The 27,465-nt window shown below is 46.3% G+C and overlaps 1 protein-coding gene across 1 annotated transcript in view; it reads right to left on the bottom strand.

Annotated features, from left to right (window-relative positions):
- LOC119399836 (protein dimmed) overlaps nt 1–27,465 on the bottom strand; it is a 148,139-nt gene that overhangs the window by 94,081 nt on the left and 26,593 nt on the right. The window lies entirely within an intron of this gene.

Here is a 27,465-nt window from a genome sequence, read left to right as displayed (position 1 = left end):
AAGCTGCACAGCTGTGAACGCGGCACACGGCGAAACAGATGGCAGCACTGTGTAGGCGTATGCGATGACGTGGTTTTGAAGACGTGACGACTTTTGCTAACGCGGTAAGCGTGGAGGTATGTGCAGAAGTGGAATGTACGCGTGTGCGATGTGGGTTGTTCTCGTGCCCTCAGCCATCTTATTTTAACCTTTTTTTATTTGTCTTCCTTTTGAACATCTTTTTCTCAGCTGAGTTGTCTGACGGGAGAGATTTAAGGGAATCTGACTCGCAAAGACCGACATGCGCGAAGCTGACAACAAGTCCGGCACATAAATGTTCCGTTCATTTCATCCGGGAGTGGTCGTGCAAGCACGGATGTGCACTAGTTCCTACAAAATAAAAAAGAAAACTTTCAGCGTTACCCCCCCCCTCCCCCACGAAGAAAATGAGATAAAGTATCAAGCTCAGTGCGGATGTGAACACAAGATAAAACAAAATTCAGGAGCTGTCGCCCTATCGAAAAAAATGGGGTCTTTCTTTCTTTCTTTCTTCTTTCTTCTTTCTTTCTTTCTTTCTTTCTTTCTTTCTTTCTTTCTTTCTTTCTTTTTTGCCTTTTCTTTCTTTCTTTCTTCTTTCCTCTCTCTTTCTTTCTCTATTTCCTTCTCTCTCTTTCTTCCTTTCTCTTTCTCTCTCTCTTTCTTTCACACTTTCTTTTGCATTGCGCAATGCTCCCTCCTAAGTGTTTCCTTCCTCCATGGCGGGAATCGTACCTTCATCCACATGCTTATCAGCGGGACACTTCAGTTGCTACAAGCAACGACGGCGCTCATGCGTAAGCGTCGAGGCAACAATGAAATGTTGCAACGTGAAATTACAAGTGACCGCGATAAAAGACCAGGTTTCCGTATCAGAAACGGCTCATCGCCTAAACACCGACAACCGAGAGAGCAATCAATTATCGGGAAAATGGCGCCACAAATTCGCAAGTGACCGGTGCGCGTTCGAGGGCCGCATTTTTTCGCGGTCGCGGGCGCCTGGCGACTTTGGGTTCACACCTACAGCGTCAACGATTGTGACTCAATACAAGCTTGGATTGAAAATAAGCGAGGTAAGTCAGAAGTATTCGACGTCACAGATATCGCAGGAACCACAGAAAGCGTTGACATCAACTAATTCGTACTTCGTCCGCTGTGGAGATCGCACGTACGCTGACATCTGACAATGCCTAAATTTGACAACATATGAGTGAGGTGTTAAGGCCGAGACAGACGGTACGATTTGTCCTTCCGATGCGACGTCCGACGCGGCGGTGCGGCAGCCAGAATGGTGGCTGTCCGATGCTATGAAAGGTCACCACTGAAAGGTCACCGGCCGTCGCATCACATGCAAATTGTACCGTCTGTCTTGGCCTTTAGAAGTACCTCAGGTCACGTAAACCACTACAAGCGTTGACGTCAGCTAATTTGTACGGGGTCTGATGTAGAAATCACACGTACGCTGACACTTGACGACCCAATCGGCTAGACAAGACTCGAGTGAGATGTCAGAAGTACCCGATGTCATGGAGATCACATGAACAACAAAAAGGGTTGACATCAACAAATTCGCACGTCGTCTGCTTTAAAGTTTACACGTGTGCTAACACTCGATGACGTCAGAGATAAGCTTTGATTGAGGTGTATCGGAAGTACCTGACGTCACGGATGTCACCTACGTGGACCGCTAAGATTGCTGACGTAAACGAATACGTACGTCGCCTGCTAAAGTACACTCGCGTTTTGACTGATTAATAATAATAATATCTGGGGTTTAACGTCCCAAAAGAAGGATATAATAATGAGAGACGCCGTAGAGGAGAGCTCCGGAAATTTCGACCACCTGGGGTTTTTTAACGTGCACCCAAATCTAAGCACACGTGCCTCAAGCATTTTCGCGTCCATCGAAAATGCAGCCGCCGCGGCCGGGATCCGATCCCGCGACCTTCGGGTCAGCAGCCTAGCGCCATAACCACTAGACCACCGTGGCGGGGCCGCTTTGCCGATTAACAACGTCATTGGACTATAAGGTGCGAGGTGCCTGAACTCCCACCACTGCACGTTTGCACTGCCTCTGCAGTAGAACGTGTAGACTGCCTGAAGAGGTCGTTTCCAGCGGACTCCTCGACGTCACACTTCGTCGTCCGCCGCTATGATGACGTTTTCGTGACGGCCATTGTGATGACACCGAAAAAGCTAGCCGCACTAATTATTTCCAGTCTTTAAGGTCTCGATTCTCTGCCTTTTAGCCTTCTGCTGTCAAAAATACATCGCGAGAGCGTTCCTTCTAGACGTGCAAATAATATGTCATAGACTCATAGTAAACTTAACCTTTAAAGTTGTTATTAACACTCCTTCGTGGAAAGAGCCAGCTCCGCTAAAAAATATCATAAGTCATTGCACTCCACGAAGGTTCATGACCATCGAAGCTTCGTAGCACGCAGATGTATTTGTTGCATTTATTTATTATTTATTTACATATTTATTTGTATATATTTTTAATTTAGCGTATGGTCGTTTATAACAATTCCAGCCCGATCTGCGTAGGCCACAAGTGCAGCGCGTAGGTTATATATGTATGTACTCATTTACAGGTTATTTAATTATATCATTCATTTATTGATGCCGAGTTGTTCACTGTACTGCCAACCTCATAATGATATCGTGGTCTACGCAAGCAAAAACTCCCCAAATAATATTAGTGCACCAACGTTGAAGTGCACGGGTGCGTTTTTTTTTCCCTTGCATTTCAACCCAAATACCGTTCTCAGATTCCGCATCTCGAGTGCGGCAGGCCGGGAATCGAACTCGCGCCCTCCTAATTAGCAAATGAGCTCCACGTCCGAAAGCTAACGCGAGTGGTTTTGCCGCCACTACGCTTCAATGTAGCTGCGGTAAGTAATAATCACAATAACCATCGTCATAATTGATTGTAGGCAATTTGTCGAGTGGGGAAACACTTCTTTTATTACGATAAGGCTTGCCCTTAAGCTGCATTACATTGTGTGTATACGTGTACTAGATGTGCGCTCTTGCGAACACGGGTGTCAGCCTTACAAGTACAAACGAAAAAAAATGTGAAAAACACTTTGCTCTGAACAAATTCGTTCGTTATTATCGTCCTTTTTATGCAGTAGTGACAGCGCTGGCAGGTCGTAAAGCGGCAAGTGGTCAATCATTCAGCGCGCAATCAATCCTGAACTGCGTTCTTAGCGCCGCGCTAAGCGAGAATGTGTCGCGTGTGATTGCCAGCTCAGCAGATAGCCTCAGTGCCTCAGCCGCGTAAGGAAGTAATCGTATCGCCTATCGCTCGACTTCTTGCAGGTGATTGCGCACGAAATAAGCACCAGTCTCTTAGTAGTAACTCTTCTAACTAAATACCCTTCCACGTCCCCCCCCCTCCCCCCGAAGTCCACGACTCCTACCTCCTGAAGTCCCCTACCCTTCCCCTCATCACACGCAATAAGTCATCCTGCCCCAGTAGGCACTCCTGTAAGTGAAGCCACGTCCTCGTACCCCCATGAACTGCGCGCCTACCCCCTACTCTCCCCCCGCCCCCTGAACTTCACGTCCCCCCCTTCTTAAACTGCTCCACCCTCCCCATGATAACATACATCGCAGCCTAATTTACCGCAAGTAGATGATACACCCCAAGGCCCGATCATTTACGACCACTCTCGAAAATTGCCCCGCTAACGGCCATCAGCAATCGCTAAACTGTGTACGTAACGTTTGCTTCTTTTTCCGGCCAGTCAACGAACGCTGGGCCAATGAGTGGCCCAGCGTTCGCGGCTAACAGCGGTGAGCTTCAATAGTCGGCTGGCCGTCCGCGACGTTTATCGCCGCTAAAAGCCAATGCTCGACATCAGGCATTCAACCAGCCTTCTGTTTTTATCGCGAAACAATACAGTCTCTGTGGTTTTATTACCCCAATAACAGCGCCGACCATAATTGCACAACTACCCCTGCTCTCCCTCACTCTCCAACCCCCTCCCCCATTCCAAAAAAGCAAGTAGAACAGCCCTGTCAGTTAGCAAGATATGGTTTCAAAATTAACAAAATGCTCATTCACCTGCCACATTGACAAGCTAAGCTAGTTGCTTGTTGTGCACTGTGTGTACGTATTTATGGCGAAACGGGTCGTTGAAACTATTAAACCATGTAGTATCGATATATCCGGCTGTAATGTAGATAGACATCCTGCACACCTGCAGCTGCTAAACAAAAACAAAAAAGAAAAGCCGTGCCCCCGAAAATCGTACAGCTTTCAGTCGCTCAATAGGAACTGTTGCCTTTCGATGCCACGAAGCTGAGGTAATACTCACTCACTCACTCACTCACTCACTCACTCACTCACTCACTCACTCACTCACTCACTCACTCACTCACTCACTCACTCACTCACTCACTCACTCACTCACTCACTCACTCACTCACTCACTCACTCATTCGCTGGTTCCTTCATTGAGTCACAATGACTCACTAACTCGATTACTCAATAAATTACTTATTAACTGGTTCGTTCATAGTCCCACTAATCACTCACTCACTCACTCACTCACTCACTCACTCACTCACTCACACTCACTCACTCACTCACTCACTCACTCACTCACTCACTCATCACTCACTCACTCACTCACTCACTCACTCATTTGTTGGTTCATTCGTTTAGCACCGCTCATTCACTAGCTAATTCATTCATTCATTCATTCATTCATTCATTCATTCATTCATTCATTCATTCATCCATTCATTCACTAACTCACACTCTCCCTCATGTAATCCCTCACTCGCACACTCGTTGGTTCATTTTTTTCTTTTATTTATACGTACTGTCATCTCGAATAGCAAGGTATTGCAGGAGTGAGTACATACGTACACTGAAAATAAATATGAAAAAGAATATACACATCGAAAAAAGAGAACTGTATCAGGAAAGTGTAGAAAGCTCATCAATGAACGTAGTTTGGCAATAACATAACAAATTCATGATTGGAAAACTTGCGCAGGGAGCCAGCCTCAAGAGCATTTCAAATGTCAGTAGTATGAGTCGAGATGTACAGTGTCGTCCACTCTTAGGGTGAACACGGATCAGCATGGCCGCGCTCTGCGCATCGAAACGAAACGGCGCAGACGCTTGGGAACGTGCTCCTCTTGCTGTACTACAGGGAAGCGATCACGGGCGTGCCAGCACCGGCGTTGGCTGGATGCACTGGCGCTCCGCAGAGCGCGGCCACGCTGAGCCGTGTTCACCCTAAGAGTGGACGGCACTGTACTTTTTCGGGCTAGTTGGTTCATATTCGCAGTAAAACAGCGCCGGCGAAAACAACAGGCCGCACGAGGAGAAAGGCACGTAACACAAGGCGCATTAACAACTGAAAGTTTATTCATTATTTGCACAGAATAAATACTGCCTTCACATGAATAAACAGAAGAAAGAAGGCTACAAGAGATACGACAGTGCATCACGTGGTCACTCCCACTGCGCGTGCAGAACGGTTCCTGCAAGAAATCTCACACCATTCTCCGAAAGCAATACTGCAGGCATGCTGACACACAAGGTTCCCCGCGCTTTTTTATCTCTAGGGTTTCAACAACCTTTCTTGTTAATCTGTCAGGTGCTTTTTACATGACGCCAGTGTTTTCAAAGTGAGGTGCGCAGCCGCAGTGTCTACAATGGACACCTATATGCCCTGATACCAGTTTCGTTGTGTTGTATTTGTGCTCTTTTAATCTATCATTAAGAATCTATCTATAGAAACTGTCATATCTCTTGTATCCTTCTTTCTTCTGTTTATTCATGTGAAGGCAGTGTTTATTCTGTGCAATTAATGAATTTGCTTTCAGTTGTTAGTGCGCCTTGTGTTACGCGTCTTTCTCCTCGGCTGGTCTGTTGTTTTCGCCGGCGCTGTTTTACTGCCAATATTATGAGGAAAAAAGGAAAACTTAAAGCAAGCAATGTATGATTTCAAAGGAACTATATTGGTGGTGACTCATTTAGTACCGCTCGCTCATTCATTCATTCATTCATTCATTCATTCATTCATTCATTCATTCATTCATTCATTCATTCGCTTAGTCTCTCACTCACGTGCTCACGCACTCTTTCTCTTCCTTCCTCTTAAATATATTCGTCACTCTGTCATACACGAACGTTCGAACCGACTGTCACCCTAAGAAAAAAAAAAAAAATCAGCGCTTCATTCACTCTATTCTATCCCGGCCTGAATTTCATTTCTGTGTCACTCATTAACGCCGCCCGCATTGACCTGAGGCTCCCGGCACAGTATGCGCGCTTCCCGGACCTCTCTGCAATTCACAATGAAAGATGACCGCCCACTTTCACGCGCCGTTTGCCGCCAACTGCTCACACTGCCGTGCCGCAAAAAAAAGCACGAAGTGCCGGCAAGCCTCTTTTCTTATCTCCGCAAGAGCGGCTGCCACGAATGCCGAGATAAAAAGAAAGAAAAAAAAAGAAAATAGCAGCCCGGAGAAGAGATAAAGGGAGGTAGCTCCTCCAGGAGAAAAAAAGGGGGGGACTCTCCTTTTGCGTGCGTTTACCCTGGTCTGAAAGTGAAGCAGCGACGAGAAAGGGAAATACAGGTAGAGAGAGATAGAGGGAAAGAGAGAAAGGTGCCAGGAGATCGCTAAGGCTTCGTAGCGTCGCGTGAATGGAGCGGTGTTCGGGTGTGGACGCGTGGAGTTCGAGGGAAGGCAGGCAGGCAGGCAGGCAGGGCAGGCAGGCAGCAGGCAAGAATGGCATTGGAGCATGACGCGCAGCCGACGAAGCCGAGCTATGGAAACACGCCCTCTCCAGGCCACTCCAGGCACTTTTCCCTTCCTCCTTCATCGCACGCTCTTGACGTCGACATAAGGATACCGCGTTTTATCGTGTACTACGGGCGGCGATGTTATGGAATATTTATCGCTTTCGTTATAACTCTGCGGTACCGCAATTGTATTCATCAGGTTAACTTTGGGTTGTGCGTGCTGCAGAAGCCGATCTCGGGGGCCACGTGGAAAGCAGCGCGTGGTTGAGATCTGCTCCGCCAGGTGCCGTAACGATCTCTGCTCCTCACTAGAAAACCGTCTGCTCTTCCAATGAATTCATTCAATTAATTTTCTATAGTTACCGCGACAGTTCTTAAGCCTGACCCATATCTTAAGTAAACTTATGCTTCGATATGATATACATCCAATATGATACAACTAGAATGATACAACCAGAATGATATACATCCAGTATGATACAACCAGAACTCTTGATTTATCACCAGTTTTATTTCTTAAAACACATTTCCTCGTCAAACCCGAAAAGTGACCGTCGACGTCAACACGAATGCTGCAAAAAATCATCACAATGTAAAGACGTCACAATGTGACGTCAGAGGTCGCCAAAATTTGTGGCATCATCATGACGTGACAGAACGTAACGTTACATATGATGGCGCCGCCACATGACACCGTCGATCGGTCAAAGGTGTGCCGATCCCGATGGCATACTGCAAAATCGCACGAGCTGCAGAAAGCCTCCAATTCCTGCGATCCCGGAGGCAGCGCAAAGCTACGTTGGGCGCCAAAAGCTTCCCGGCGGGACAAATGCAGGGTGTGTTCCATCAGTCACCGTAGACGTCTAAATAGACAGCTAAACTGACAGCGGCCATCTTAAGTCCCGTTCCCATTCTCATGTGGCAAGCAAAATAGCTTCGCGAAGACAGCATTGGAGACAAATACAATGCAGGCTATTTTGCTGTCCAAACAAGATGGCGGCTGAACGGAAGTTCTGATAGTGCGGATCTCGCCCGTATGGTCGCCTGCCCATAGGTAGACGCTTTTTACGCGCTTAATGTAAGCCACGTTCAGTTTTTGATAGACTTGAACAAAAACGAAGATTAGGAAATGATTACTTTTTTTTTGTTTTTCGCTTTCTTCTGTCGACGCGAGGTGGCGCCTCGTAGTGAAAATTTTCAGCGCACTACTAGGAAACGAAAGACGACGTAGATAGAACCATGACGTAATCTTGATGTGTTTCTTGCGCATCTGTGAATGTTTTTTTTTCCCTTTTTCTAGTGCGTATATATTTTGTTCATGATTTCGTAAAATAAACACTTGTTCGTTCGCGCTTGTTTCATCCCCTCCAGTTCTCTCAACGTCGTCTTTCGTTTCCTAGTAGAGCGCTGAAAATTTTCACTATGCCCAACCAACTGCCCCAACTCTGGCTCTTCTGGTGTCTCGTTTCACAGACGTCATCCAGGTGCGTTTCATTACTCGGGCGGCTGGGGCTCGATGCTGTCTTCGGAGCTGTCAGCGTAGACTGTCTACGATGCTGTCCTGAATTGGCACACTACCACAGTCGACTGAGAAGCGAAAGAAGATGACGTTCGCCTTGCAGTCGTCTTAGTCAAATGCCTAAGGGACCATGCGATCTTTTTATGCGTTTATTTTGTTCATCAGTAGGCACTCGGCGTAATTAGGAGGCTCTGCAGTCCGGTTCCTGGCCGAGGTTCTTGGCTGGCAGCTTAGCATCAATATCGAATGATTGTAGAAGCAAGCGCTACGCGATAAGCTCCCTCAGCAGTCCTGAACTACCCAAGGAAGGCAGTCAGCCGGGGTAGCGGGCAGGGAATTACACAGACTGATGAGATTAGGGAATTCGCGGCTTCCGGAGTGCCCGCCCGTGACGCAGTAGTGACGTTACAGGTGGTGATTCCAACGGATAGATTGCTGTTTTACAGGGGAGTTAAGCTGATGAGCGCGGCAGCTGTGTCGCGCCCGAGTACAGTAAAGTACTATGTCGCTCGCTCACTCACTCACTCACTAGCTCACTCACTCACTCACTCACTCACTCACTCACTCACTCACTCACTCACTCACCTCACTCACTCACTCACTCACTCACTCACTCACTCACTCACTCACTCACTCACTCACTCACTCACTCACTCACTCAATCAATCAATCAATCAATCAATCAATCAATCAATCAATCAATCAATCAATCAATCAATCAATCAATCAATCAATCAGTAATTCGGCGTGAATGTTCAAGACGTCGAGGACAATGAACAATGGCCAAAGAGGTCAACAAACGGTACTTTCGAGAAATAAGACTCGAACACGTTTCTTGAAAACAAATTTTCGATTTTGAAGACTTCAACAACATTCGGTGATCGCAGCAGTGACCGATAACGGAGCGATGCGTAGCTTTAACAGTATATCAAAGGGAGCAGCTGCGCAACAAGTTAAAAGCATGGATGAGCTGGACTATAGCGAACACTACAGCGCAAGCAGGTGACACCATTTAGTGCATTAGAACCATTTTCTAATCAGTGACCACATACAAAGTGAGCAGGGTTTACTATTCCGAATCAGTGCGAATGAAAGGCGCCTTCAGCGAATAGCTTCGGATTAATGTTCTATATGTGTGGGTTTCGTTTAAAGGCGGCCCTAAATATCAGTGATCAAGCATCTTCCGACTCCCCATCTATGAATATACGAGGCCGTGGCAACCGGTACCGAACGACGAGTGCGGCATTACTAACTGAACTGAATTCGAACGCGGGACATCGCGCCCAGCAAATAGAACACCGCAACCAAACTGGCAACACACGGGGCGCGTCTTTTCTAGTGGTCCGGCGCAACTACGAGTTTCTGCGTTTAACTTCAAGCACGGGCAACACACGTAGCGGATAATCGATGTTCTATGATAGTAACGGCGCCAATTACGCGAAGCCAAACGCAAGTCGAAGACCCCGGAGGATTGCCGCGCGGTGTGCGGCGAGTTAGGCAATGTTCAAACGCAGCACGGTAATTACCTATCTGACGCAAGAGGCAGGCCGCAATACAAGCCGATTGAGAATGCTTTAACCTTTTACTGGACATCACTTACGACGAGGTCGACAAGTATTAAGCGAAGCTTTTATAAGCACGGGAGAGATGCATAGACTTGGAAAATCAGCGCGAACACGACGGAGACACAAGATAGGACGAGCGCTCGTAATGTGCTCTTCTCGTCTAGTATAAGCTTTTATAGCTCGCAGAAAAAAACAAAACAAAAATACCCAGCCGCCGGAGAGCGCATAAAAGGCAACGTGTGTATGTGCACGCGTCGGTTTCCAATACCCGACGCTCTCTCGATCGTGGACTTGTCCGCGATCAGGCGTTTCTGATATGGCAATCTCATTTTTTATCGAGGTGACCTGTCAGTTCGCGTTGCCACATTTCATTGTTGCTCGGATACGAACGCATGACCGTCGTTGTTGCCTGAAGTGTCGCACTGCTATGCACGTGGATGAGTGTCCGAATACCGGCATGGAGGAAGTAAACAGTTAGAAGGGAGCATTGCGCAATGCGAAAGAAAGAAAGAAAGAAAGAAAGAAAGAAAGAAAGAAAGAAAGAAAGAAGAAAGAAAGAAAGAAAGAAAGAAAGAAAGAAAGAAAGAAAGAAAGAAAGAAAGAAAGAAAGAAAGAAAGAAAGAAAGAAAGAAAGAAAAGAAAGACTCAGAGCGTCGCTTGCCTCCATTTCCCCGACACGGCGACGACTCCTGAATTGTTATTTCCTTTAACTTCTGCCGACATCTATTGGGTACGTACACTAATGCGAATGCGGCCGCCGCTGCTTTGAATAGCTAGCAAGGGTGAAAAGGCACCCAATATCTCGATTGAATAACGGCTGAAACTATGAATGGGAGAACAGTGTAAAGGATGTGTGCGCTATATTTTCATTCTCTTATCTCTAGCGCTGCAGCGTAGGTTCTGAGCAGGCCAACACTTAAATGTCCTGCGCGCACGTAATCTTGATCCCCATATTTCTAGGAGCGCTGTGCGAGCTAAAACTACAACGCTATGACGTTAAGGACGCGATTATAATCTGGATCTTCTTATCTCCGTAAGTGCATCGACGGTTGTGAATAGGCAAACTAAATGTCGCACCCCCGGCGTGATCTTGATCATGTTATCTCTTTAGGAGAGTAGCCCAAGATTTAGCTAAGACAGCGCTATGAAATACGGGATGGCAATCTAGATCTTTATCAATGCAGCGCTATCGAAGCTTCGACAATAAAAACAGCATGGTGTGCGTATGCTTCACGTCGATGCTATTATCAAAAGTAGCACCGCGGAGCCTCTGTATATAAAACAATGTGGTGTTTGGAAGCGTTAACTTGATAATCTTATCTGTAACAGCTCTGGTATATATATATATATATATATATATATCTATATATAGATAGAGTGCCGTAAGTAATCGCTATCTTGATCCTCTTATATCTAGAAACACTGCGGAAGCTGCGTGAACAGAAAAAGGCCATATGACGTATTATGTCGTTGTCTCAATCCATTCATCTCTAGTACGGGACAGCAATGTGACTTAAGAAACCATTATATTTGATATCTTATCTGTTTTAAACCTAACGGAGGCCGCGAATAAGACACGCGACGTCAAATGACGTCACAGAAATAGTCCCCATCTGCGGGATACCACATAGTGCTTGATAACATAACTTCTTTTCTAACGCACTGAAAGACAGTACGAAAGGCATACGGGAGTTTAATAAACTTGGTGCTAAGGAGAGGGAGGGCCCGTCCTTTAACACCTGCACTATAGTGACGGGGCAACAATTATCATACAGGCAGAACAGCTTAACCCTATGATGACGAAGCATTGGTTTAGGCTTGCGTAGTCAGCGCGTGTCACTTGAGCTCATGCGCGTGACATACGGTTAGGCTTCCTTGCGTGTCTGATTACTGTTGTGCCGCCGCTATGTATTAAGCAAGTGGCGGGTACCCTCCCTGTCATCATTATCATCATCCTCATCATTATCAGCCAGACTACGCCCACTTAAGAGCATAGACATTTCCTATGTTTCGCCAAATGAACCCGGTCCTGCCTGTACTTGCTGCCCGGCCACGTTATCTCCGCAAACTTCTTAATCTCATATGCTCGCCGATCTTTCTGCTTCACCCTCGCGCAGCTTGCCTTGTCTTGGAACCCAGTCCATTACTCTTAATAATCAGTGGTTACCTTGCCTTTGAGCTACATACCCTGACCATGCCCGTTCCTCCTTCTTCATTTCGACTTAAGACCCTCTGTGTAGCCAGATCCAAAAATGTTACTATGGATAAAGATACAGAAAGACAGAAATTAGGGAAAGGCAGGAAGGTTGACCGGTTCTCACCTTGTTCTAGGATGAAAAGGAAAGAATGATCGAAAGAAGGGCTCAGAGAAAAAAAAAAGAAGGCGTGCTAAAAGAAAATAAAGATTATGAGGAACGGCAGTAGAACGGGAGTGTAGTTAGCCACACGCCGAAGCACATGCCTCTTTCTAGGCTCTTATATCCAGAAGCTCATGCGGGCTACCAGCGAGAAATCGCGGTACCCTCTTCCTTTCTTACTTTCCTCTCTACACACCTTTTCTCTAGCCCAGCGCACGGAAGAAAAAAAAAAACCGTGAAAGCCGGCTTTCAATTGCGCCGGCGGCGTTGAAAAGATTGCGGTCCCCGCGAATGCCGGGCGAGCCGCCAGCGTCAGTCAAACCCCAGTCCGGAAACCACAGCACACCGCGCAACAAGTGCCCCCTGTCACTCTCTCTCTCTTTCTCACTCTCTCTCTCTCTGTCTCATTCAGTTCGTGATCCTGCCACCAGCGTGCCGACAACGAGCCGGGCCCATCACGCGCTAGGAGTCTCAAGCACGCCAGGTTGACAGCGTACGTACCGTATGTACTCGTGTAATGGCCACACCCACGCAATATCCGCACACAGAACTTTGCTAAAAGATTCCCTCCAAAAAAAAAAAGAACATATTTAAAAATCACCCGTGAATTAGCGCGCCCTTAATATTTGAGAAGGTTAGCAGTGTTATCCGTTGTGCAGTGCGAAAATTTTGAAGCTTTCATTTTTTTTTTTTTTTTGCGGCGGCTATACAAAGCAGCCGTGCCCGTAGCAAAAGCTCAACGTCCGAGATTTAGCACCTCTCACCGAGGCGCTGCCGTCCACCAAACAACACCGACTGGACGGCTGCAAAGGGCATCCCTTGTGTTTGTGTGCCACTGGATTTTCGAGGCCTGGGATGAGGTTTTACTTCAAGACGAAAGAGAAAAGCTCCAGGGTGACGCAAAGCTCGAACAAGTTCGGTGGGACGGAGGACGACCTCATCTGAGACAGAGGCGGTATTGAGGACGCGACGAGTAGAGAGGCAAGGGATGATATCCTTGCAAACGCGTGAAAGTGAAAAAGGTTTGTTTTTTCTCTTCTCCAAGTACAAAATAGTACTGCAGTTCAATAAAAGCAAAGCAGCACTGGAAATAAAGTTCGACAAAGAGGCTTTGGGATAGTTGGTTAGTTGCACCGAAAGGTATCATAGCGCTAGCGGACACGGACGAGAAAAACTATTCGGGACACAACAGGACGAGCGCAACGGGACGAGCGCTCGTCCCGTTGTGCCTCTCTCGCCCCTGTCTGCTAGGGCTGATACCTTCTCATGCTGATACATACACGAAAAAAAAAAAAAACTTTGTCCTTTTCTCTGTGTACCCGCGATTTTCACGCCAAACGTCGAAGAACCTGCGGCCATTACACGAGTATATACGGTAAGCATGTATTCGCCCCACTCCTTCCAACGACGCCGTGAAAGCGGCGGGCCCACGCACGCGAGGTTCTTCTGCGGAAGCTGATGCTCACACGAAACCTTTCGTGTGGCTTTGCGAGTGTGTTTATATGGTACCCGCATTGCCCCTGCGATTGAAAAAAAAAAACAGAAGAACGAAGAACGTCACGCGAGTGACGTTGTTGATAGCGGCGCTGCATTAGAGAGCAAAATGGTAGCCGATCATGTGGTACAGTCGACGTTCAATCAATAGTGTTTTGACAGGCTATGCGTCGCGTATACGTAGGATTCATAAGCGATATTTCATTGGGGTCACAGAATTCGTGTCTGAGTACTTTGAGCACGCGCTGTGAGAAGAGCCATCGAGGATGGCACAGAAATTTCGTATGTCAGGAAATCAACACACATAGATAGATAGATAGATAGATAGATAGATAGATAGATAGATAGATAGATAGATAGATAGATAGATAGATAGATAGATAGATAGATAGATAGATAGTGATAGATAGATAGATAGTAGATAGATAGATAGATAGATAGATAGATAGATAGTGGGAAATTATTGCTAAACTGTGGTGCTTTATACGTAGTCAAACCATATCACCCCACAGCACGCCGTATTCATGGGGCATTTCTGAATCGTTTTATACCACCTGTGGTTTTCGAACGTGAGCCCAAATCTAGTATACTCGGGTGCTCTTGCGCTTCGTCATGCCCGGACGTGTGGCTGCACATGGCCAGGACTCGCTCCCCCCCCGCGCCCTCGCGCCTAGCGAGCCGGCGACATCATACACGCTACGCTACCACGGTGGGTATACGAGGGAAACGCAGCGCAAGAACTAGCTTTACTAAGCAGTGTCCGTGCAATCACTGGTCCCTCATTAATCCATATATTTCCCTCCCTTCACTCAATCGTCTCATAAGTGATTCATTCATTCATTCATTCATTCATTCATTCATTCATTCATTCATTCATTCATTCATTCATTCATTCCGAGCAACACCTGCTGAAGAGAACTGTCGAATCAAACGACGTTCTGTTTCGGTCGGCCTGCACACAGACGGCCACGGTTTCGACAGAAGCTCGTACCTCATTCGTTCCAGTCTGTCGCACTCATGAAGTTCACCGACGTAGAGTTAGTCCCTGCATGCAACCCGCATCCCATCCTGATCTTGCGTTTTTCTATTATTCGATCGCTGCGTTCGAGGAAAAGGCGATAGATCAGAACCGTGTCTGTGTGCGCACTTCATTGACGTCTCGAAGCGACGGCGGGAAAAACGCTTTGTCGAAGACTCTGTCAATTCGTTCGGAGCGTGTTCTTTCTTTCTTTTTTTCTTTCTTACTTTCTTTCCATATTTCCCATGGGCCTTTGCCAACTATTACCCCAACAAATGCTTGCAGCGAATAATGTTTCCCCCGACGCTCCATCAAATTTTCCGTGAGTGTTATTCTTCCTTTGTTCTTGTTTTCGCGCTCCGGATTCTCTTTTGTGAAGCCTTACCCCGAAGCGTTTACCAGTAAGCGGTGTTCTGTACGTTATTTTCCGACACGCTTCTCAGACTCTATTCGGAAGTCGGTGTTTGTCGATGAAGGTGGCTTGGCGCGCCGCCTAAGAAAACAATAAAATATAGAAGATGGGATAGCACGCGCCGCAAAAGAATGAGGGCGTTTGCCCGTCCACAGTGCGTTGCTCAAGAAGTCGGTTCCCGGAAAAAAAAAGCGGTAACGTTGATCAAAACACGGACTCTCCCGCGAGCAGTAGACCTCGTTTAACAAAAACAAGTCGTTGTAAGCGCCGGGCATGACGGTAACTCTTGATGAGATGTTTTTGCTACTATGTAGCAAACGTGGCAGATATTTAACCAGAGAGCTGCTTGTTGGGCAAGCTGGTTTAACACGCTTACTACGCTGGATGAAAGACACTGGAACGTGGAAGCCGTGGAAGTCACTGTGTTTGATTTCAGTCTTGTTGATCGAATTTTATAAAATGTCGCTAATCATGCTGTCATTCAGGTAAAAAAAAATTAACGGTTGGCTTGTGGGGCTGGGGCTTAACGTCTCGAAGCGATTCAGGCTATGAAATACGCTGTAGCGGACTGCTCCAGATAACTTCTACCACCTGGCGTTCATTAATGTGCACTGACTACGCACAGTACACGGGCCTCTAGCGCTTGAACTCCATGGAAATGCAACCGCAGCGTCGGGGATCGAACCCGCGACTTTACTTTGTATTTGTTATGGTTGCGTTCAGCATGGTAGATGCTTTGATTCGAGGCAGTGACTTCATGCATTGTATAACTGACACATTGTATAACATTGTATAATATTCTATCATCACTGCGTAACACTTTTGTGAAATTCATGCTGCAACATGTGCCTGAACTACCGAAGGGAAGTTGGGCTCTCGTCAGGTGTATTAACACACCTTTAGCCCAATTTCCTCGGTATACAGTGTTCGCTGTACGCCGGAATAAAAATTTTGATTTGACTTTGATTTGATTTTGACTTTCGGGTCAGAAGCGGAGCACCGTAGCCCCTGTACCACCGCGCCGGCTCGCACAGACATGAGAGCCAGCATAACAACCACATATATAAAGTACACCAGTGGCGTAGCCAGGGGATGGCACACCAGGCCCGTGCCCCCCCCCCCCCCCACCGAATTTTTTTCACCCATGAGATACAGAGCACCAAAGGACACTAGGCCACACATATCTACCCGGACCCCATGTCGGATCAAGGAGGTGCCCCCCCCCCCCCTTTCCGAAAAAAATTTCTGCCTAAGCCACTGCCGTATACGTTTATGCACAACGCCATCTTATAGTAAAAAGAATATTAGAGACCCTATTGGAGGCCAACAATGCCGTTGTCGACAGGAACATTCTTTTAAAATGATATTAAAGCGCACCTTAGCGAGGAATTCTTGTTGGCTACGGGCCCAAGAACTTGTTTTAGCTCCCACGTTCCGACGGGTATAGTATGACAACGTGCAGAACGCACTCTTTCGATCGCAGAATGCAGCACCATGACGCACGGCGCACGCGCGTGAGTGTTTTTATTTTCCCCGCCTGGCTTTCAAGTTCCGAGAGAAGACGGCATTTCATCCCCGGAGACCGACGACAGCTGCTTTCGGCCGCGTTCTAAAGAGTACAGCCCTTGGGCAAGCCGCGTTCAAAATCACGCAGCACCTTTTTCAGTCTAGCACCGATAGTGGAATTTTGTTTTTCAGGCAACCTCTTATTCTATTTGCTCGGTTCGCGCACAGTTGCAAACGTATCGTTCCCCTCGCAAAGTCACGAATAAAATATTTTTTTTTCTGGTTCCTGGAAGACACCGTCAAAATAAGCGACGTCACGGTTATATCCGGCCTGAATAGGCCACGTTTGAGTCGCTCAGTACACGTCCTATGGTCTCTCGTGTATTTGGGATGAACTAGAGAATAACTAAAAACAGAAATAACATTTTCGCAGTACTCTCTGTACACGTAGTCTTGCGCAAGACAGACCTGACATACTCCCAAAGTTTTGTTCATGTGGACTCGCATTCACGAAAGCATCCCACGTTAACATTGTTCTCCATAGAAACTATCAGCCAATCCTGACGCCGGACATATCATTAGGGACGCCGACCGACCAATGGAAAAAGAGCGCTTACGAAATAAAAATAAAAAAGCTTTCGCGAATTGAACCCCCCGGCCTCTTTGCCGCTGTCAAAAAACACTAATTACGCCGGTAACGGACCAGCTTGACAACTCTCGCTGTCGCCGAAGCAACCATCGTCCATTCGCTATTCTACTGCAGGCACAAGTTTACCCGAACCTGCAAAGTTACAACCGGCAAAATTACGCGTGCGCGAACTAACAACTGGTTGAGCCATCTCCTGGGGGAGGCCCGAGCGTCGACTCCCCCGAACTACGGCATGTAGCAAGTTTACATGTTCAGTACCGGACCTACGCTCCGCAACACCGGTCTGTCCTGCAGAGTTTATGCCGGAAACGGAAGTGCGCACAATCGGGTGTGACGTGTTTTGATGCTGTAGGGGGCGCACTTTACTGATGCACTGAAAAAAAAAAAGGAAAGTGAAAATTCTCGCAATGGAACGGGAGATGTGTTTCCGAAAGAACCGTTATAGTACTTCAAACGCGAGAGGTAGGCGGCTGTAGATCTATCTATCTATACAACCTACGCAGTTATACCGCGACGAAATTACGGATTCCCGAACTAACAACTCGTTCAGGCCTTCGCTGGGAGAGGCGCACGCTATGACTCCCCCGAACTACGACATGTAGTGAGTTTACATGTTCAGTACTCGACCTACGCTCCGCAACAACACTCTATCCTGTAGATTTGATGCGTGACGTGTTTTGATGTATGGGGGCAAGCTTTACTAACGCACATAAAGGGAAAGTGCAATTCTCGCATTCGCATACGGGACAGCTGTTTCCGGAAGGACCGTTGCAGTGCTTCAAGCACTGCAACGGTTCTATCAATCTATCTATACATACAACCAGCACAGTTAGACCCCGACGAAGTTACGTATTCGCGAAACTAACAACTCGTCGAGGCATTTCCTGGGAGAGGCATTAGCTCTGACTCCCCCGCACTGCGTCGTGTAGAAAGTTAACATGCACAGTAGTCGATCTACGCTTCGCAACAACGCTATATCCTGGAGACTTTATGCGGGAACCGGAAGTGCGTACAATCGTGTCTGACGTGTTTCGAAGCCGAATGGGACAAACTACGCTAACGCATTGAAACATGAAAGCGCAACTCTCGCGGTGGCACGGGACAGGTGTTTCCGGAAGTACCGTTATATACGTCAAACACGACAGGCACACGGCGACAGCTTCATTCCAACCTCCTCCTCAGCTACGCCTTTCCCCCACCTCTATCCTTTCCGAACGCTCGTACCCATCACGCGGTGGCTGTTTCGCAAGTTATGAGATTTAGAGCTGCCGCAGAGCCTGCCTAGTAATTCATTAGTATGAGCAAACTAGTTGCGCCGTTCCCGCCGGCAGACTTCACGCTTCCTTGGATTACAGCTCGTCACATACTCGCGACACACACACACACACACACACACACACACACACACACACCACACACACACACACACACACACACACACACACACATATATATATATATATATATATATATATATGAAAACAATAAAATGCTAACAAAGGACCCGGAAGTAAAAGTTGAAAAAAATCAAGCACGTAGGAAAAATTGTTCAGTAAAGGACTGACGTTTCGGCCGCGGGACCGGCCTTCGTCGGAGGCCGGTCCCGCGGCCGAAACGTCAGTCCTTTACTGAACAATTTTCCTACGTGCTTGATTTTTTTCAACTATATATATATATATATATATATATATATATATATATATATATATATATATATATATATATATGTTCTTGTTTTGCGCGCCGCTTCGCTCGCGCGAAATTGTGTCCCTGACGTTGTTAAAGGGGGTGACGTGCTTCCCACGTGTATATACGCATGCTGCCGCGTCTGGTCGAACTGATTTCACAAGCGCAAGGAAAATGTACGCGGAGGGTTGCAATGTGGGGGGTCGGATGAGCGTTAGCACGACAAGAACATTTGCAGCTGCTGATTTTCTTTTTCGGTATCTATCTATCTATCTATCTATCTATCTATCTATCTATCTATCTATCTATCTATCTATCTATCTATCTATCTATCTATCTATCTATCTATCTATCTATCTATCTATCTATCTATCTATCTATCTATCTATCTATCTATCTATCTATCTATCTATCTATCTATCTATCTTTAAGAACGTCTTTCCGGACGTCAATTTATTAACATTGGTGTTGAATACCTTTCTTTTCATTTCTTGCCTTTCTTATTCATATCTGCTGTATTAATTATTGAATTAATAAAGCATTTGCCCCAAGTTACACCGCTGCTTTCTTTACTTTCTTGACATACGCCACCGTCGAAGTTTCACGCGCCAGTTGTACACGCGAACATCTAAGTAGACCGACCTCTGGACTTGCCTCTTCCTTTCGATTTTTTTCTTTATTTTTACACCTACTAAATATCGCGCGTCTCCTTTTCGCTGCTGTGGGCGTTAACCTATACCCCAGCGATCCCCCTCCATCGTCTTCCCCTCGCTTCTAGCGAAAGAGAAAGTAAACAACCGGGCCAGACGCAGTAAAGCTCCAGGGCCTGCTGCAAATCACCCTCCTTAAGCGCAGCCCTAAACCTAAAAGAGCATTTCCTGAAAGAGCATTCGAAGAGCCAGCCGACGGGCACTCCATTTCCAAACTGCCTGCGCAGACACGGCCGCAGACTTACTGCTGGCCACGTCACTCACATTACCTCTTTCCTCTCCCTCTCTCCTACCCTCTACATCTCACGCCTAATACCTACATCCCTCTCCCATACATCGCTTTCCCTCTCTCCCAGTCCATCTAACGTGGCAGCAACGCGCAGGCAGTCAAGGGCCGTTTAAGCTTCACGTAGGTCGGGACACTCTCCGCACTGGCGCCAGCCTTGGCAGGTTAGCGAGCTCCCTAGAGATACGTGGATCATATCATCACGGAGACGACTGTACGCGGCTGTAGCTAGCTTGTGCTTCCAGGAGAAGAAAAAGAAGAAGAAGAAAGTGCTGCAACAGCTGCTGCTCGCTAGTCGTGAGCGTGGAATTGCCACGATGATCCCCAGCTATGGCAGCGTGTGATGGCCCGAGGTTGGGAGTTGGTCTTCCTCTTTACAAACTATCGCCATCAACCGACCCTTCGCGGAGATAGGTGTAAGAAACGCGGGGCTGTAATTATAAGGGGTACCGAGCAGTCGTGCGATTAGGCTCGCTTGGTTTTATGGTGTGGTTGGCAGTTTAGCCGTGCTCTTTAGCTTACTCAGTTGTCTAATACGGGAAGTAGAAAGAGAGAGAGAGACAAATGTTGGCCGATTCATTCATTCATTCATAGATAGATAGATAGATAGATAGATAGATAGATAGATAGATAGATAGATAGATAGATAGATAGATAGATAGATAGATAGATAGATAGATAGATAGATAGATAGATAGATAGATAGATAGATAGATAGATAGATAGATAGATAGATAGATAGATAGATATTACTGCTCTGTTTAACACCCTAAACAGGTCTATAGACAAAAAAAGCTAGATCTATAGTTTATAGTTCAATAGGTAACTTCAGGTGAACGTTATAGTTCAGCTAACGGCGCAGTACAATCTCCTGTGCGTTTGACGTATGCGTTTACGGGGAGGTAACTCACCGTCGAAACGAAGAATTACGCCGCGTGACACATTATCAAAACGCGGGTTGATAATAAATTTTATAAAGAAAGGAAACACGCGTGAGACAGTCGCAGGTATACATAACTAACACCACGAAACGTCGTGCGACGTTAATGCATGCGTGCTATAATTTTCTATGCTAACAATCATGCTGTGCTTCTTGTTTATTTTTTTCATTTTTTTGTGATCGTGAAAACAATGACATTATGACATTATGTATGGTCCCAACAGCACAGTGATTAATGTACACGTCTGTACTCGGCAAACGAAGTAACGCACTGAACATACGTCACACACTTGTGGGAGTTTGCGAACATGGCTGTAAATAGTGATGGTAAGTACATTCGAAGGCGTGCAACGTTAATGCAAAAGAAAAGGACGTAAGGACGTAGGTGGCATAAATGGAGAGCAATACGAAATTTAAAAAAAAGATTACGTAGGTCTCGCACATGCTTAAAAAAAAAGAAAGAAATGCTGACGCAATTGGTGGCGCAATATACCGCGCAGTTATTCAAACACGTGTACGGCATCTCGTATGGCAGCTGACAAAACTAACTGCCAAGTATTGCCTGCCATGGTTTCCCGAGGACATCGCGGAGGGCGTGGAAACACCGTAACACATCTGACAAAACCAGTGCTGGGCAGTATCGAAGATACATGTATCTTAGATACTACCTTAGATACCCTATGGGTATCTTGTATCTGTATCGCGATACTTCTCGAAAGACGAGTATTTCTATCTGTATTTCCGATACATTCGATAATGTATCGTGTATCTTAAGATACAAGATACTTCTATCGCAACACAACCGTGCGAAATAATAATCGCTGGCCAAGCTCCGCTTCTCAAGCTGGTACTGGTGCCACTAAGCCATCTGAATAAGTCTAAGGGCAGTGACGCAATTTTATTTTTCCGCCAGAGTACCCCAGTGAGTGTAGCAGATGAAGAAGACAAGCGCGGTCGCCTACGCCCAGCCGACGTACCATTTGTTTTCTCGATTTCTTTTCTTTTTAGTTGCGCCAATGACGCGACACTTGCTCTTAGCCACTGTCCTGCGCCGCGTCTATCGCGCAAATTCTGATGTTGCTACACTATCGTTAATGAAGGCTGTCTTGCGTCTTGCGTCTTGCTCCGTAACGAAATGTGTTGCGTGCAGGAATGCGGTTCCTTTGCGTCGCGTGAATTTTACATATCAGCCATTTGAAGGATCCCGTCGATGTAAGTTTGATTTGCATTCCATGAATTAACTTATATGCATATAAGAATCTAACAAAGTTAGCACCACTGGTACTGATGCTAGATCTGAAAGAACAAGCGTTTACCTAACAGAAAATATCTTGGCTTACTGTATTTTTCACTTCTTACTACATTTATTCAAATAATTTATGAAATCATAATTTGATTATTAGCACAAGTGCTTCCTTAGCTGTCATTTTGCATCCATTACATTACCTAAGTCTCTGCACTATTTTTCCGGTCTGGTCACTGCAGTAGGTCTTTTGTAACGCGCTTCCAAAATAAGATCTTTGCTTTATTCTTCTAACTGTCTACTTTATTTCCACTACTGTTTACACATTTACACGTTGCCAACGCGATTTTGAAAACAAATATATAATTATGTGGGCGTACCTTGAGTAAACAGTACAAAACAATCTGATTACCGCTTAGGAAAATAGCGAAATTCAGTTTGCATTATAATAATGTAAATCATTAGGAGCCATCTTAAAGATGTTAGGAAGGGGATTCAAGAAACGTTTTACTGAATGCTCCGTTTTGCTCATGAGTGTCCCAACGAGCCGTTTCAGGCAATTTTCCGTAGGCACTGAATTTTCTATTGTCTCAACAGGTAAGTTGACAACACTTCATGCTCATAGCTTTTCAGGGCGCCGTCTGTATTGTGTTTCTGTACTCATTCAATGTGAATGTTTCATACACAACCAACTCTCTATTTTACTTATATTTGTTTTCCTGTTTTAGGCTTTCTTAAATATTTTTCGCATTACTAATTGCCACGTAATGGGAGCTATAAGTGGCAATAGCGCGAATAGGGGTGGTGTCCTGCGACGTTTTGTGGAACTATACAATACGTCTGAAACGTTTCTCAATAGAGGCAACTATTGCGATCGCTCGTGACCATCCAATGCAAACTCACATTACGGTGGAAGTCCTGAGAACGCACATCAGACATTTTGCACGTGCTCCCTGTCATCACCTTGCAACACTGCCTTCAGAGAGGCGCCACGCATCATTTTCTAAAACTATCGTCAAGTACAACGACAAACTTCCCTCGGGCTTCACCACTGCATCTAAACCACCGATGCCCCCTTGGTGTTTTATTCGACCCACAGTTCAACTCAGTGTACCAGGGATCCGGAAAAAATCTGAGCTGTCGTCACCTGTGTTGAAACAACTGTCTCTGCTTCTTTTGTACGAGAAGTATGCGGACAGTGTACATATATATACAGATGGTTCCACAAACATCCAGTGTTCGTCCGGTGCGGTGGTTGTCCCAGCAAGAGCTATTACCATCAGCTTTAGGACCTGACCACTCCACGACGTCGACAGCTGCGGAACTAGCTGCTCTGCGCGCTGCACTTTGTTTGGTTAATCGGGAACCACCTCAACATTGGTCTATCTTCAGCGACTCAAAGGCAGCCCTACAATCTGTGCTATCTGCTCTGCGTCGCGGGCCATATGAACAGCTCGTTTTTGAAATTCGAGGTCTTCTCCACACTTCATATGAGAAAGGGCACCACGTGACGTTTCAATGGCTGCCAAGTCACTGCGGCGTCATAGGGAACGAACAGGCCGATAATGCCGCTCGGACAGCTCATGAAAGCACACAGGAAGATACCATCCCACTTTCAAGGTCTGACGCTGCCAGCAGTCTTCGAGGCCTTGCACAGGAGATCACGCTCGCTCTATGGTGCCCACCAAGCAGCCAAACCAACCGGACTAATCGTCAACGCCACCTGTCCTCTTTGATGCATATCTGTATGCCAACTGGACTCCGCCGAAGAGAGGCCACACTGCTTTATCGCTTGTGGCTAGGGGTGGCATTTACGAAATCCTATTCCTTTCGAATTGGAATGGCCGACAACGCTCTCTGCGATGCCTGTCGTTGCGAGGAGACGCTACACCACGTCCTGTGCGACTGTCCGGTATATAATGCTCAGAGACAGTCATTGGCGTCCGTTCTAGCGAGCCTTGATAGTAGACCAATGTCTGTTCAAACAATACTTGCATGTTGTCAACAGAAGACATCACAACTGAAGGCGACGAAGGCACTGCTGAGGTTTTTGAGAGCGACGAACTTGGCCAAGCGCCTGTAACAGAAATGTCGCGTACCACGCAGGAGTGACCAACTACCACGCAAGAGTGACCGACTGTTTCTATGTGTGCTATGCTACCACGCAAGAGTGACCGACTGATTCTATGTGTGCTGTGTCGTGCTATCTTTCTATCTTTCTCTCTCTCTCTCTCTCTTTCCTCTCCATCTTTAAATCTCCCCCACCCTGTCCCCATGTGTAGGGTAGCAAACCGGTTGTCCTATACTGGTTAATCTCCCTGCCTTTCCTTCTCTACTATTTCTTCTCTTCTGTGTTGCACATGTTCTCTCGTTGAAGAAAAATTGCTAATAAGATTGCACGTTAGTGAGTATATCAACAAAGAATCCTTTACGCCAGCAGATAAGTAGAATATGACAATTCATTGCAGTTTTACGTCATCTACGTATACACCAGGTGTCTCAAACTGAGCATATAGCCGACGGGCCGCGGTGGCGAAATTTAGATCCAAGGGCCGGGACAGTGAAGATGGTGGGAGAGAGTTTGAACAAAATGACGTCTGAAAGGAAGCCTTCCCCATATCTCATATATAGGTGAAAGGGATTTGGAGTCAGGATTCGAGAAACATCGATACCGATGTACAGAATGACTGATATCTGGACGCGGATTCTGAAATATAGGGCTCTTGTTCCACGGTTATGCTTCAGCACATGGTGACCACATGTTCCTCATGAAAGGAATGCTTGAGACCAGTCATGTCTGTGTAGCTCACGAACATGCTTATTTAGAAAATAAAAACAAACGAGACGAAGACGGTCTTGTGTGCGGGCGGGGCCGCTAGCGAAAGGCCTCAAACCCCTAGTATACACCATGCGCCCCCCCCCCCCAAAAAAAAAAAAGAAAGAAAAATGTCGCTACCAGCGTTGTTGCTGCTGTACACCTGTCCGGATATACGGTATTGTGCAAGCTGTCTTTTACGGACAAGGTAAAAGTGCACACCGGTATTTGCGCCATCGTGCGAAGGCTTCTTATTGAAGTTATTGTGATTATATGGCAACCTGCTAGATGGTCGGCAAGCTGTGCAAAGCAAGTACCGCTGTCAGCGAAGTGTACAAAGAGTTGTCCTGTGAATAAGCTAAAGCAAACCCCAAGAAGTTGTTTTGGAAGGAAACTAATGTACTTTGAGCAAGAAGGGCCAAACTTATGAGATACTAACAGACATTTCATTCAAGTGAAACAAAATAGGTCACCGTTAAGAAATTTTCAAGGAGACATTTTCGAGCATAGGCGTTTGCTGCTACATTATATGAATTTAAAATAACAAATTTGAGAATGTATCGAAGTATCTTAAGATACAATTGCCAAGTATCGTATCGGATACAATTTTTGCAGCAGTATCTTGTATCTGTATATCCAATACTTCTTGCCTGAGTATCTTGTATCGTATCGCGGTACAATTTCAAAGTATCTTTGCCCAGCACTGGACAAAACACATGCGACTTCGTACGCATAGGCGACCTAATGAACGACTATTGCACAAGATGAACGGTCGACTCGCAAAAATATTTATTGACGTCTGAATGTTTTTTTCATAAGCTTGCAGGTGTGAGTGAGTGAGTGAGTGAGTGAGTGAGTGAGTGAGTGAGTGAGTGAGTGAGTGAGTGAGTGAGTGAGTGAGTGAGTGAGTGAGTGAGTGAGTGAGTGAGTGAGTGAGTGAGTGAGTGAGTGAGTGAGTGAGTGAGTGAGTGAGTGAGTGAGTGAGTGAGTGAGTGAGTGAGTGAGTGAGTGAGTGAGGCAATGGAGCCAGTTAGCCAGTCGGATGCTGATAAGGCAACTGACTTCACATAATAGATAGAACTTTTTTTGCGACACATGCATTTGCAACATTTTTGCGACACATCCTCTTTTATAATATTCCCAGTGGCGCGGCCCTTTCGAACCAAAAGCGTCACTGATAAAATGCTCTTTGATTTTCTGACCTTGCGAAATCTCATGATCTTCACTGTGCTTTGCGAGCCAGTGTGAAATTGATTAGGCGGCTCGCCATTCAATTCGTTTTCTTCAGAAGCACATATCATTTCATCGTACTTCTAATCGTGATTTGTGCTTTTTGATTAAGTTTTTCTTGTGTTATTACGAGGTCATCGCACGATGCTATACAAACGCAGTCCTTTAATAAAACGACAAGCAATGAAACATGCCCAAGTTAAGGCGCTTACTGCATCAGTCGAAGGTCTATGGATTATTCTCGGAAACGAACCTTTTTCTAATCTCCAACTAAGATGTCTCTTTATTTAGTTGTTTTTTTTTCTGCTTTCTGCGTTAAAGAAAGGACGTTCACGCGAGGTCTCTTCGAATGTCAAGTACTCCGAACATCGCGAAAAAAAAAAGGAAAAATCAATTTGCGCTCTTGCCCACCGTCTTAGCGATTCCGTTTTCAACAATGAACTGTTTTAAGATGAAAGCCTTAGATGTCTCATCAGACAAGAAAATTTTGAGATTCGGCGATACCTAACGATACTTCGCGAGGGTTCACGAATGGCAAAAAAAGTGAGTTATAAAAGTCGTTCAAAGGTCACGGGATAGGCAAGCGACTGTGTGTGCCGTCGGCGCACCAAAAGTCACATGACTTCAATGTCACATGACATCATCACTGACTTCGTCCTGTGGCGTTCTCATGACGTCACAGATCGCCAAAACTTATCACGTTATCATAACGACACATCATGACGTCATTATGTGATATTGTCGCTAAGTCAAAGGCGGGCCGAACCCGGAAGCAGCGCAGAGCCGCGTTAGGTGCAGAAAGCTCATGGGGGGGGGGGGCTGATCTGTAAGTTCGACTGCGAAGAAACCGAAGAATTGCTTTCGCCTTCGGGTACTCTTAGGCGAATGCATAAGCGATAGCGTGACTGTTTTATTCCTTCAATAAATCACAGCGATAAGCTTGTCGCGCACGTAGCGAGGAGTGTGTACGACATATTCGACTTGTAAACAAACTATTGCGGCTATCATCTCGAAGTATCGGGGTTTTTTGTAGCGTTAGCTACACTTGCTTAGCCGGAGCCGATTTCGAGTGGATCCTCATGAGCCGTGCTGCGCATGCGCGAGGATCAGTGATGTCACACAGCTGGCTCACCGGAGCCGGCATCTCACGCGCTCTCCGCCACCGTCGCGCGCGGCTCGCCGCTACTGGTCTGCGCGTTCGGGAGGAGTGGCGTCGTAGCTGCGGCAGACACACTGGCGCTGGCGCG

The sequence above is a fragment of the Rhipicephalus sanguineus genome, chromosome 7 (assembly GCF_013339695.2).
Source record: "Rhipicephalus sanguineus isolate Rsan-2018 chromosome 7, BIME_Rsan_1.4, whole genome shotgun sequence".
NCBI classification, from domain to species: domain Eukaryota; kingdom Metazoa; phylum Arthropoda; class Arachnida; order Ixodida; family Ixodidae; genus Rhipicephalus; species Rhipicephalus sanguineus.
This window is presented reverse-complemented; position numbering and strand designations above follow the sequence as displayed.